Source organism: Mustelus asterias, chromosome 10 (genome assembly GCF_964213995.1).
Source record: "Mustelus asterias chromosome 10, sMusAst1.hap1.1, whole genome shotgun sequence".
Taxonomy (NCBI): Eukaryota; Metazoa; Chordata; class Chondrichthyes; order Carcharhiniformes; family Triakidae; genus Mustelus; species Mustelus asterias.
In genome coordinates this window covers 32913594-32927453 of record NC_135810.1, presented here as the reverse complement: position 1 = coordinate 32927453, position 13860 = coordinate 32913594, and the positions used below count along the sequence as shown (strand labels likewise).

Genomic DNA, 13860 nt, shown 5'->3' with positions numbered 1-13860 from the left:
TCCAACGAGTATAGACCCAGAGTCCTCAACAGTTCCTCATATGACAAGCTTTCCATTCCAAAGATCATTCTTGTGAGCCTCCTCTGGATCCTTTCCAAGACCATCACATCCTTCCTTAGATATGATTTGTTTGATTTATTATTGTCACATGTATTATCAGACAGTGAAAAGTATTGTTTCTTGTGCGCGATACAGACAAAACATACCGTTCATCGAGAAGGAAACGAGAGAGTGCAGAATGTTGTGTTACAGTCATAGCTGGGGTATAGAGAAAGACCAACTTAATGCAAGGCAAGTCCATTCAAAAGTCTGACAGCAGCAGCGAAGAAGCTGTTCTTGAGTGGGTAGGTATGTGACCTCAGACTTATGTATCTTTTTCCTGAAGGAAGAAGGTGGAAGACAGAATGTCCGGGGTGCATGGGGTCTTTAATTATGCTGGCAGCTTTGCCGAGGCAGCGGGAAGTATAGACAGAGTCAATGGATGGGAGGCTGGTTTGCATAACAGATTGGGCTACATTCCTGACCTTTTGTCAATCCTTGCGGTCTTGGGCAGTGCAGGAGCCGTACCAAGCTGTGATACAACCAGAAAGAATGCTTTCTATGGTGCATCTGTAAAAGTTGGTGAGAGTCGTAGCTGACATGCCAAATTTCCTGAGTCTTTTGAGAAAGTAGAGGCGTTGGTGAGCTTTTTTAACTATAGTGTTGGCATGGGAGGGACCAGGACAGGTTGTTGGTGATCTGGACACCTAAAAACCTGAAGCTCTCGACCCTTTCTACTTCGTCCCCATTGATGTAGACAGGGGAATGTTCTTCTTTACGCTTCCTGAAGTCAATGACAATCTCCTTCATTTTGTTGACATTGAGGGAGAGATTATTGTTGCCACATCAGTTCACCAGATTCTCTACCTCATTCCTGTACTCTGTCTTATCATTGTTTGGGATCCGACCCACTACGGTGGTGTCGTCAGCAAACTTGAAATTCGAATTGGAGGGGAATTTGGCCGCACAGTCATAGGTGTATAAGGAGTATAGTCGGGGGCTGAGAACACAGCCTTGTGGGGCACCGGTTTTGAGGATGATCGTGGAGGAGGTGTTAGAACCATAGAAAATTACAGCTCAGAAACAGGCCTTTTGGCCCTTCTTGTCTGTGCCGAACCATTTTTTGCCTAGTCCCACTGACCTGCACTTGGACCATATCCCTCCACACCCCTCTCATCCATGAACCCGTCCAAGTTTTTCTTAAATGTTAAAAGTTACTACTTTTACCACTTTATCCGGCAGTGCATTCCACACTCCCACCACTCTCTGCGTGAAGAAGCCCCCTCTAATATTCTAATTAGATTATATTAATTATATTCTAATATAGTGTTGTTGCCTATCCTTACTGATTGTGGTCTGTGAGTTAGGAAGTTCACATCCAGTCGCAGAGGGAGCTGCCGAGGCTCAGGCCACGGAGTTTGGAGATGAGTTTCGTGGGAATAATAGTGTTGAAGGCTGAGCCATAGTCAACAAATAGTCAGACATAGGTGTCCTTGTTATCTAGGTGTTCCAGGTTTGAGTGCAGGGCCAGGGAAATGGCGTCTGCTGTGGACTTGTTGCGGCGGTAGGCAAACTGTAGTGTATCCAGGTAGTCCGGGAGGCTGGAATTGATTCGTGCCATGACTAACCTTTTGAAGCACTTCATAATGATGGATGTGAGACCCACCAGCCGATAGTCATTAAGGCACGCTGCTTGGTTTTTCTTAGGTACCGGCATGATGGTCGTCTTCTTGAAGCAGATAGGGATCTCAGATTGTTGTAAAGAGAGGTTGAAGATGTCTGTGAATAACTCAGCCAGCTGATCAGTGCAGGATCTGAGTTCTGGGGCCCAAAACTGCTCACAGTACTCCAAATGGGGTCTGACCAGAGCCTTATAAAGCCTCAGAAGTACATCCCTGCTCTTGTGTTCTAGCCCTCTCGACAAGTGTGAGATATTGCACTTTGGAAGGACAAACCAAAGTAGAACGTACAGGGTAAATGGTAGGACTCTGAAGAGCGCAGTTGAACAGAGGGATCTGGGAATACAGGTACAGAATTCCCTAAAAGTGACATCACAGGTGGATAGAGTCGTAAAGAGTGCCTTTGGTACATTGGCCTTTATAAATCGGAGTATCGAGTATAAAAGTTGGAGTGTTATGGTAATGTTCTATAAGGCATTGGTGAGGCCGAATTTGGAGTATTGTGTACAGTTTTGGTCACCTAGTTACAGGAAGGATGTAAATAAGGTTGAAAGAGTGCAGAGAAGGTTCACAGGGATGTTGCCGGGACTTGAGAAGCTGAGTTACAGAGAGAGATTGGATAGGTTGGGACTTTATTCCCTGGAGCGTAGAAGATTGAGGGGAGATTTGATAGAGGTGACTAAGATTTAGATGGGTATAGATAGAGTGAATGCAAGCAGGCTTTTTCCACTGAGGCTAGGGGAGAAAAAAACCAGAGGGCATGGGTTAAGGGTGAAAGGAGAAAAGTTTAAAGGGTATATTCGGGGGGGCTTCTTCGCGCAGAGAGTGGTGGGAGTGTGGAATGAGCTGCCGGATAAAGTGGTAAATGCGGGGTCACTTTTAACATTTAAGAAAAACTTGGACGGGTTCATGGATGAGAGGGGTGTGGAGGGATATGGTCCAAGTGCAGGTCAGTGGGACTAAGCAAAAAATGGTTCGGCACAGACAAGAAGGGCCAAAAGGTCTGTTTCTGAGCTGTAATTTTTCTATGCTTCTATGAATGCTAACATTGCATTTTCCTTCCTAACTGCCGATTGAACCTGCACCTTAAGAGAATAGAATCATAGAATCATAGAAACCCTACAGTGCAGAAGGAGGCCATTCGGCCCATCGAGTCTGCACCGACCACAATCCCACCCAGGCCCTACCCCTACATATTTTACCCGCTAATCCCTCTAACCTACGCATCCCAGGACACTAAGGGGCAATTTTTAACATGGCCAATCAACCTAACCCGCACATCTTTGGACTGTGGGAGGAAACCGGAGCACCCGGAGGAAACCCACGCAGACACGAGGAGAATGTGCAAACTCCACACAGACAGTGACCCGAGCCAGGAATCGAACCCGGGACCCTGGAACTGTGAAGCAGCAGTGCTAACCACTGTGCTACCGTGCCGCCCAAGAATCCTGAACAAGGACTCCCAAGTCCCTTTGTGTTTCTGATTTCCTAAGCATTTTCCCATTTAGAAAATAGTCTATGCCTCCATTCCTCCTTCCAAAGTGCATAACCTCACACTTTTCCATATTGTATTCCATCTGCCACTTCTTTGCCCACTCTCTGAGCCAGTCCAAGTCTTTCTGCAGTCCCCCTGCTTCCTCGATATTACCTGTCCCTCTACATATCTTTGTATCATCTGCAAACTTAGCAATAGTTCCTTCTTGCAAATCGTTAATGTATATTGTGAAAAGTTGTAGTCCCAGCACTGACCCCTGAGGCACACCACTAGGCACCAGCTGCCATCCTGAAAAAGACCCCTTTATCCCCACTCTCTGCCTTCTGACAGTCAGCCAATCCTCTATCTATGCCAGGATCTTACCCTGAACACCTTGGGCTCTTATTTAACAGTCTCCTATGCGGCACCTTGTCAAAGGCCTTCTGGAAATCTAAATCAATCACGTCCACTGGTTCTCCTTTGTCTGACTTCCTTGTTACCTATATGACCTCCCTTTGACGAAGCCATGCTGACTCAGTCCTATTTTATCATGCACTTCCAAGTACTCCGCGATCTCATCTTTAACAATGGACTCTAAAATCTTGCCAATGACCAAAGTCAGGCTAACCGGCCTATAATTTCCCATCTGCTGCCTCCCTCCCTTCTTAAACAGACAAAGAACAATACAGCACAGGAACAGGCCCTTCGGCCCTCCAAGCCCGCGCCGCTCCCTGGTCCAAACTAGACCATTCTTTTGTATCCCTCCATTCCCACTCCATTCATGTGGCTGTCTAGATAAGTCTTAAACGTTCCCAGTGTGTCCACCTCCACCACCTTGCCCGGCAGCGCATTCCAGGCCCCCACCACCCTCTGTGTAAAATACGTCCTCTGATATCCGTGTTAAACCTGCCCCCCCCCCACCTTGAACCTATGACCCCTCATGAACGTCACCACCGATCTGGGAAAAAGCTTCCCACCGTTCACCCTATCTATGTCTTTCATAATTTTATACACCTCTATTAGGTCACCCCTCATCCTCCGTCTTTCCAGTGAGAACAACCCCAGTTTACCCAATCTCTCCTCATAACTAAGCCCTTCCATACCAGGCAACATCCTGGTAAACCTCCTCTGCACTCTCTCTAAAGCCTCCACGCCCTTCTGGTAGTGTGGCGACCAGAACTGGGCGCAGTATTCCAAATGCGGCCGAACCAACGTTCTATACAACCGCAACATCAGACCCCAACTTTTATACTCTCTGCCCCGTCCTATAAAGGCAAGCATGCCATATGCTGCCTTCACTACCTTCTCCACCTGTGCCGTCACCTTCAAGGATCTGTGGATTTGCACACCCAGGTCCCTCTGCGTATCTATACCCTTTATGGTTCTGCCATTTATCGTATAGCTCCCCCCTACGTTAGTTCTACCAAAATGCATCACTTCGCATTTATCTGGATTGAACTCCATCTGCCATTTCTTTGCCCAAATTTCCAGCCTATCTATATCCTTCTGTAGCCTCTGACAATGTTCCTTACTATCTGCAAGTCCAGCCATTTTCGTGTTGTCTGCAAACTTACTGATCACCCCAGTTACACCTTCTTCCAGATCGTTTATATAAATCACAAACAGCAGAGGTCCCAATACAGAGCCCTGCGGAACACGTGTTACATTCGCTACTTTCCATTCCTCGGATACCCTCCCTGCCTCCAGTGATTCCTGAAAGATCACCACCAATGCCTCCACAATTTCCTCAGTTATCTCTTTTGGAACCCTGGGGTGTAGTCCATCCGGTCCAGGTGATTTATCCACCTTCAGACCTTTCACTTTCCCCAGAACCTTCTCCTTAGTGATGGCCACTACACTCACCCGTGCTCCCTGATTCTTCTGGAGCTCCGGCATCCCATTGGTGTCTTCCACCGTGAAGACTGATGCAAAGTAACTAATCAATTTCTCTGCCATTTCTTTGTTTCCTATTATTACTTCTCCAGACTCATTTTCCAGTGGTTCAATATCTATTTTTGCTTTTCTCTTACCTTTTATATATTGAAAAAAGCTCTTCCCATCTTCTTTCATATTACTGGCTAGCTTACACTCATATTTCATCGTCTCCCCCCCTTATTGCTTTTTTAGTTGTCCTCTGCTCGCTTTTAAAGACTTCCCAATTCTCTGGCTTCCCACTAATCCTTGCCACTTTGTATACTTTTTCTTTTGCTTTTATGCTGTCCTTGACTTCCCTCGTCAGCTATGGATGCCTCGTCCTCCCCTTTAGCATGGCCAATCAACCTAACCTGCACATCTTTGGACTATAGGAGGAAACTGGAGCACCCAGAGGAAACCTACGCAGACATGACGAGACTGTGCAATCTCCACACACACAGTGACCCAAGCCAGGAATCGAACTTGGGTGTCTGGTGCTGTGAAGCGCAGTGCTCACTGTGCCATCCACAGATGTTTAGCCGCAGATAGAAAAATCACAGGCAACAGCCTACTTACAGCAAGCCAGGTATGTCACCATGGGCAGAATCAGGAAATTAATTTTGTAAAATGAATGCTTTGTGAAGCTGTGATCTTTTTAACCATTTGTTTTTATCAATTGCATTTTCTTTTAAACATAAATTTTGCAATTGTAATGGCAGAAAAACTGTCAGCATTGCCATTGTGAAGCTGACAATAACTTCGGACATCTGCATATGTGCATTTAAACATAAAAATCCAGTAGTTGCTGTCAGTGTTTCTCTACTCCTCCACAGAGCATGCTGTTAAATTACCCATAGATGAAAACTTTTTAAAATCTCTTGAATTGACATGAGATTTCATTTCTAAGGTATCAGTCTTGCTGTAAAAGCCCTTTAAAATGTTTCACATTACTGAATGAGACACTGCTTTAATGGTGTCTTAAGTTCTTTCATACTTGCATAAGAACTAGAAACAGGAGTAGCCTTTCGGTCCTTCGAGCCTACTGCAATTTTCAGTAAGATCATGGCTGGTTTTTCTCCTTCAGTTGCATGTTTCTGCATTATTCTTATAACCCTGGATTCCCTTAATATTCAAAAAGCTATTGGTCTCTGACTTGAAAAAATAATGTTCTGAGTGAATATAATTACTGCTGAACAATCGCTGACCTTGAAAAACTAATTATATAGTTATAGAATATTAATTTTCTCCATCATGGTAAAAATTCCATCGTTTTTAATATAATTTTGTAAGTTCGTTCATGACAAACTTACAAAATTATAACTTGCTGAAGCTTTCCATCTTGCACTTATCAGGACAAATGCAAGAATGAGCCCAATCAAGAACCGTGATTAGCCAAGGTGTTGCCATGTAGAAAGCAATCAGAGTTGACTTGCTAACCAATCAACACTCAGATGAAAAGCTTCAGCATCTTTTCAGCAATATTCAAGTTCGGTGCTGCTAAGCAAGTATTCATGATATTTCCCATACTGCTATGGCATGTCCCAATTTTTACTTTGCCCTCTGTAAAATGATTAAGAAGTAAGGTCAACAATGTATTTTACTTCTCGATTTGTGCCCTGTGAGATTTCTTCACTGTGATTGGCTACTCCATAGAATCCCTGCGGTGCAAAAGGAGGTCATTCAGCCCATCGAGTTTGCACCAACCACAATCCCACCCAGCCCCTATCCCTGTAGCCTCACGTATTTACTCTGCTAGTCCCCCTGACACTAAGTGGCAATTTAGCATGGCCAATCAACCTGACCTGCACATCTTTCGCCTGTTTGATGACATCACTGTTGCTGGATGTTGGGTATCCCCTATAGTTGGCCCCATAATCAAATTAATGTCAGAAAAGGTGTAATCCACACCACAGAGATTGCTAAATCTTTGTGGGCAGCTTTCTTCTTGGTCAGCGGTGAGTGCTGTCATTTCACTGCTGATCACAAAATCCAGCACATGGCATTTTAATTTCCAGCTTTTTTCTTTCACACTCTTTCTCTCACACTATTCCTAATTCACAGCTTGATACTGTATTCGTGTAAAACATTCAGAATATCAAACCTCATACTTCCATTTCACAATCCACACCACACATGGACTATATGAATGTCACTTTTTTAACCTTTACCATGATTTCTCAATTAAAATAAGATTTATTCTCAGTTGTGCCCACTGCTGATGCTATTAACTTCCCCTAGCAGCAGCAATCACCTACTGCCCAAGGTGTGGGTCCACTGGTATGGGAGCTACAGGCCTTCATATTGCTGGTGATTTTTTTTGTTCCATTGTACCAGGTACTTCAAGTGCAGATTTGTTGAATTTGATTTGCTAGGAGGGTCATAGAATCCTTACAGTGCAGAAAGAGGCCATTCAGCCCATCGAGTCTGCACCAAATATAATCCCACCCTGACTCTATTCCTGTAACCCCTTATATTTGCCCTGCTTATCCCCCTAACACTAGGCTTAATTTATCATGGCCAATCAACCTAACCCGCACATCTTTGGACTGTGGGAGGAAACCGGAGCACCCGGAGGAAACCCATGCAGACACGGGGAGAATGTGCAAATTCCGCACAGACAGTGACCCAGGGCCGGAATTGAACCTGGGTCCCTGGTGCTGTGAGGCAGCAGTGCTAACCACTGTGCCACCATGCTGCCCCCTGGTTGCACAGGAGGTGGCACAGTGGCACATTAACATTCCTGGTGTAGACCAGGTATTGATGGACGGCACGACAGGAATGTTGATCCATTGCCAGTTCAGTACACAGCAATCCACTTGCCCAATTTCCCACACAGTCAAACCATCTCTGATCTACATTTCGCTTCACTACGGCTTGCCGCCAGTTCCAAGAAGAAACAACCTGCGAAAAGCCAATTGGGAGGAATACAGCAAGATATTGGAACAAGGTAACAAGGAACAAGATATTCCCAAAGAGTTTGCATTCAAGAAGGCAGCTAACCACCACCTTCTCAAGGGTAACTAGGGATGGACAAAAAATGCTGGCCAGCCAGCAACGCCCATGTCCCACGAATGAAATTTAAAAAAATACAGTCACTTCAGCAAAGCTATCTATAAAGCAGCCATTGAAAGGGGATACTGTCCTGTGTATATATCTTGCCTGGAAGAGGAGTCTGCCTCCCCACTCCAATAATATGAGTCCTCTAGTGACCCAGACATGGCAAATCATCTGATTGAATCCCTGGATTGTGCTTGCCAGGCCAAATGGCAAGAGACAGCAAAGAACCTGGAGTTCATCTACTCAAGTCAGAAATTTTGGAGACTGCTACCTCGGAGCAGCCCAGCAACTCTTAGCACCAGCTGCCCATCTGTGAATGCCAATCAGCTGGCAAGCAATCTTCCTGATGGAAAAGACACAGCTGGAAAAAAGTGAAGAAGCAAAACTCCACCCTATTCTCCCAGTTTCTCTGCCTCTGCCATATCTGTTCCAATGATGCCACTTTGAAAAATGGCGATTCTGACATGCTTGCATTTTTCCTTACTGAGGTTCCCCCGCTCTGGTTGACAGTGCACTCAACCGAGTTCGACTGATTTCCTGCACCTCTGCCCTCACCCCTTCCTTTCCCAGAACCATGATAGAGTTCCCGTTGTTCACACTTTCTACCCACCAGTCTCTGAATTCAAAGGATCATCCTCCACCATTTCTGCCAACTCCAGAATGATGCAACCACGAAAGACATCTTACCCTCACCACCAACTCCCCTCCCGTCAGCATTCCATAGGGACTGCTTCCCATGTGACACCATGGTCTACTTCTCCATCACCCCCAACTTCTCATCCTCTTCTCGTGGCACCTCCCCTTGCAATTGTAGAGGGTGCACCACCTGTCCTTTACCGCCTCCCTTCTCACTGTCCAAGGGCCCAAGCATTCCTTTCAGGTGAAGCAACATTTCACTTGCACTTCCTTCAGTTTGGTCTGCTCCCAAAGCAGTTTCATTGGGGAAATTAAAGGCAACTTGGGTAACTACTTTGCAGAATACCTTCACTCCATCCTAAAGCATGACCCCATTTTTCCTGACTCTCATGCCCACATGCCCATCCTTGGTGTGCTGCAATGCTCCACTAGAGCCTCATGCAAACTGGAGGAACAGCACCTCCTTCCAATTAGACATGTTATAGCCCTCAGGACTCAACATTGAGTTCAATATCTTTAGACCTTTCGCCTCCATCTTGACACATTTTTTAATATCCAAAATAATTTTTTGTCCCAATGCTATATTTCCAGTTGCTGCTCCACAAATTCCCTTTTTGTGAATCACTCTGATGCTCAGCATCTGGGTCCAGCTTGAAGTATCCTGCCCCTTCCAATGTGGGCTCTCCTTCGCTGTCTCTGCTTCTAACACCTGCTCCTGCTTATATGTAATATGCTCCTCACCATGTCTCAACCTAACTATCTCTAATTGCAAGACAATGTGTATCTGCATTGGTGGAATGTCTGTATGAGGCCTCCTCAGCTTGGTCCCCCAGCAAATGTTCTGACACCTGTGAAGAACCCGTGGGGGATAAAAGAGATAAAATATGCTGAAATCAGAAAAGGATAAAAACTCAGCACAGTATTTTTCTGTTAAGTTGGTGATGACATCAACTCAACATGTTCAGTACCAAGTGGCAGTGTACCATTCAATGCTATCATCAGGCCTTTGGGCTATTTCCATCTCTCTATCGCTGGCACCCAGTGAGTGTGGCATCTTGCCGATCTCCAGAGCCTTCTCTTCGAAAGTTAGGATGGCAATGACTGAAAATGCCCCTCAGGTTTTCTACCTTTTTCTGGAGTTGTGGACTCTATTCTGCTGAAATGAGAAAAAGGAGAAAGTTATTATTAAGAAAAATGGAGTTGGTGCTGAGGATAAAGTGATAACATTTGAGGAGGGTCATTGTAGAGGAAAGGTATGAGAGGGCAGTAGATGAGGGTGAATAAGAGTGGGTAGCCTTTGAGATGGAGATTTGAGGAGGTGACTGGAGAGAAAGGAATGCATGGAACCATAGAACCATAGAAAAGTTACAGCACAGAAGGAGACCATTTAGCCTACCTTGTCCATGTCAGCCTGAGGACATCCAGGTGCCCTTTCTAATCGCACCTTCCTGCACCTCACCATAGCCCTGTAGCTTACAGCATTTAAGGTGCAGATCCAGGTACTTTTTAAAAGAGTTTTGAGTTCTGCCTCCACCACCAACTCAGACACCTACCACCCTCTGCGTAAAAACATTTCCTCATATCTCCTCTGCACTTTCTGCTACTCATCGTGATTCTATGTCCCCTGGTTCTAGAATTCATCCCCAGGGGAAACAATTTCATCCTGTTCACTCTATCTCTTCCCCTCATAATTTTATACACCTCCATCAAGTCACCCCTCAGCCTTCTTTATTCCAAGGAAAATACCTATGATGTGGAGATGCCAGCATTGGACTAGGTAAGCACAGTAAGAAGTCTCACAACACGAGGTTAAAGTCCAACAGGTTTATTTGGTAGCACAAGCCACAAACTTTCCCACTCACCTGACGAGGGAGCAGCGCTCCGAAAGCTTGTGACTTATGCTACCAAATAAACCTGTTGGACTTTAACCTAGTGTTGTGAGATTTCTTACCAAGGAAAATAGCCCAGCCTATCCAATTTCTCCTCATAGCTACACTTCTCTAGCCCTGGCAACATTTTTGTCAACCTCCTCTGCACTCTCTCCAGAGCAATTGTGTCTTTCTTGTAATATGGTGACCAGAAGTGCACACAATACTCCAGTTGTGGTCACACCACTGTTTTAAACAATTCCAACATTATTTGCTTACTTTTATCTTTTTCTCTGCCAGCGAAGGAGAGCATTCCCATATGCCTTCTTTACAACCTTGTCCACTTGAACTGCTACGTTTAAGGACATGTGTACTTGTACACCCAAGATCTCTCACTTTATCTATCCCTCTTAGTGTTCCTATTAATTGTTTGACCTGCAAAGTGAGCCAGTATGAGGAATACTGTGCTGGAGAATTTTAGGGAGGCCGGAGATTGATGGCTGCAAACTGAAAATGGTATGACTTTCACCTGACTGGTCCTGATGAGGTCATGGAAAGTTTTATGTATGATATCCAAGTACTGGATACCACATTCCTGCTGCTGACAGCCTGTCATATCGAATCACACTTGCTTCATTAAGATGGCTGATCTTTTCCTCCCACCCTCGGGAAAGAGGGTTTCTTTCCTGGTCTTTACCATCTCCAACACTACTTCCAGGAAAGAGTTAGAGAACTGCGTTGGGGAGAGTATGTGGGAGTGGTCAGTGGACTTTGCCAGCAGTGTTTCCTGTGCCCATTCAACCCTCTGTTCGGGTCCCTTTAAATATGAAGCCTTCATTGAAATCTGATTGCTTGAGAAATCCAGAACCATAGAATCCCGACAATGCACAAAGAGGCCATTCAGCCCATCAAATCAGCACCAACTCTCTGACAGAACATTTTAGGTCCAACCCCCCCCCCCCCCCCCCCCCCCCGACCCACCCTATCCCCATAACCCTGCTCATTTACCATGGTTCATCCACCTAACTTGCATATCTTTGGACACTAAGAAACAATTTTAGCATGGCCAATCCACCTAACCTGCACATCTCTGGACTGTGGGAGGAAACTGAAGCACTTGGAGGAAACCCACGCAGACACGGGGAGAACATGTAAATTCCACACAGACACCCAAGAGCGGAATAAACCACTGGTTCCTGGGGCTGTGATGTCCAGAAGTGGAATATTAATTCAGTGGTTGAGTTAAACAACCATTGCAAAGCCCACTCCAGCAGCAACTGACTTCCCCACTCACGGTTGGTCTTATTATTTCGGCTAGGACTACAAATTAATATGGGTGGTGGTGGCCCTGACTGGTTAGCCAGAGGCAGTCGCCAGCACAGCTGACATTGGGATCCATAACCCAATTCTGTGGTTGCCGGACAATTAACTGTCTGTTGTCAGGGCTCTGGCTCCTTTAAGGGCAGAGTCTCAGCCTCCAAGAACTGCCAGTCGAGGGTAATGCTAGTGCCCACCTGATCTGGAGCAGCTCTGTGGATGCTGCCCTGGACTGACCAAGTTGAGTTGGGTTGTCAAGGTCATTAAGGTCACCTCTGGCAAGGAAATTGAGTATTTTTGGTGCGAATGGAAGGAAGGAGTGTTACTGCAGAGACAGCCCTTGCCATCAGGGGCTGGCTTCTGTGAGTTGTAGGGTGCCCAATCAGCATAGTTTCCCCCCACCCACAGTGAATTAGGAGATCGCCAGTTTCTGCTGGGTGCTCTCCTATGTCTTCCTGCAGGCCCTTGAGGCCTCACTTGGCCTCTAGGCTAGAAGGCCATCCTCAATTTTCCCTACATGATATAAAGTGGGCAATGAGTACTCAACTCCCTCCCTTCCAGCCAAATGTACAGGTGTTCACCTGGCACCCTGGCAATTTCCATTTGAGTACCAGAAGTGTGTCGGGGCAGTGCCAAGGGGATGGGCCTGAGTGTGGTTAAGGTCTGTGTCGGGATAGGGATTATTCACAATGATGGGGGGGGCTTGATTTGATTTTGATTAGATTTATTATTGTCACATGTATTAGTATACAGTGAAAAGTATTGTTTCTTACGAACTATACAGACAAAGCATACCTTACATAGAGAAGGAAAGGAGTGCAGAATGTAGTGTTACAGTCATAACTAGAGAAAGATCAACTTAATGCTAGGTAGGTTCATTCAAAAGTCTGATGGCAGCAGGGAAGAAGCTGTTCTTGAGTCGGTTGGTTCATGACCTCAGAGTTTGTATCTTTTTCCCGACGGAAGAAGGTAGAAGAGAATATGTCCAGGGTGCATGGGGTCCTTAATAATGCTGACTGCTTTTCCAAGGCAGCGAGAAATGTAGACAGAGTCAATGGATGGACTGGGCTTCTCATTCACGACCCTTTGTAGTTTCTTGTGGTCTTCGGCAGAGCCGTACCAAGCTGTGATACAACGAGAAAGAATGGGCCTGATTTTACCATTTTCATTCTAAGTGCTGAATCTGGGTGCAATTCAGATCCGACTTGGAAATCTGTTTTCAGGCGCCCCCATACGCACTTAGCCTGAAAAAAAATCGCGAGTTTGAATTGCGATGAGTGGGGCTTAGCGTGCCCGAAACGATTGGAGCTCTGAACTGCGCATGTGCAGTTAGAAAAAAAAATTGAAAATCGCGCCGCTGTCACATCACTCCCGGGCCGCAAAAAGTGGATAAAGCGGCCCGGGAGCGATGGCGCCCACAAACATTGCCCCACCCCCACAATATAACTTTCCCCCTTATCCACCCACCCCCCCCCCCCCCGATTCAGACCCCCTACCCCTTCCCCCCCCACCGATCGCCCCCAGAGTGGCAGCGGACCCCCCTGCCCCTGACCCCTCCCCCCCCCCACCCAAGATCCATCTGGCCTCTTCTATCCCCCCACCAGAGATCGATCTGGCCTCCCTCTCTCCCCCCCCCCCGCCCACCAGAGATACATCTGACCTGCCTCTCTCACCGCCCCCCCCCAAACCAGACGACAATCTGGCCTCCCTCTGCCCTCCCCCCGCCCGCCCCCCATCCACCAGTGATACATCTGACCCCCCCCACCACCACCGATCTGAATCAGAGGGCCGTTGGAAGCTTTGAACTTACCTCTTCAGAAACTGGAGTGCCCGAAACAGACCTTTGCCGAGCATGTCTGTTTTGCACTGAATCTGG

At 46.3% G+C, this 13860-nt stretch overlaps 1 protein-coding gene across 1 annotated transcript in view; it reads right to left on the bottom strand.

Moving 5' to 3' along the window:
* gpc6a (glypican 6a) overlaps positions 1 to 13860 on the bottom strand; it is a 1457751-nt gene that overhangs the window by 120251 nt on the left and 1323640 nt on the right. The window lies entirely within an intron of this gene.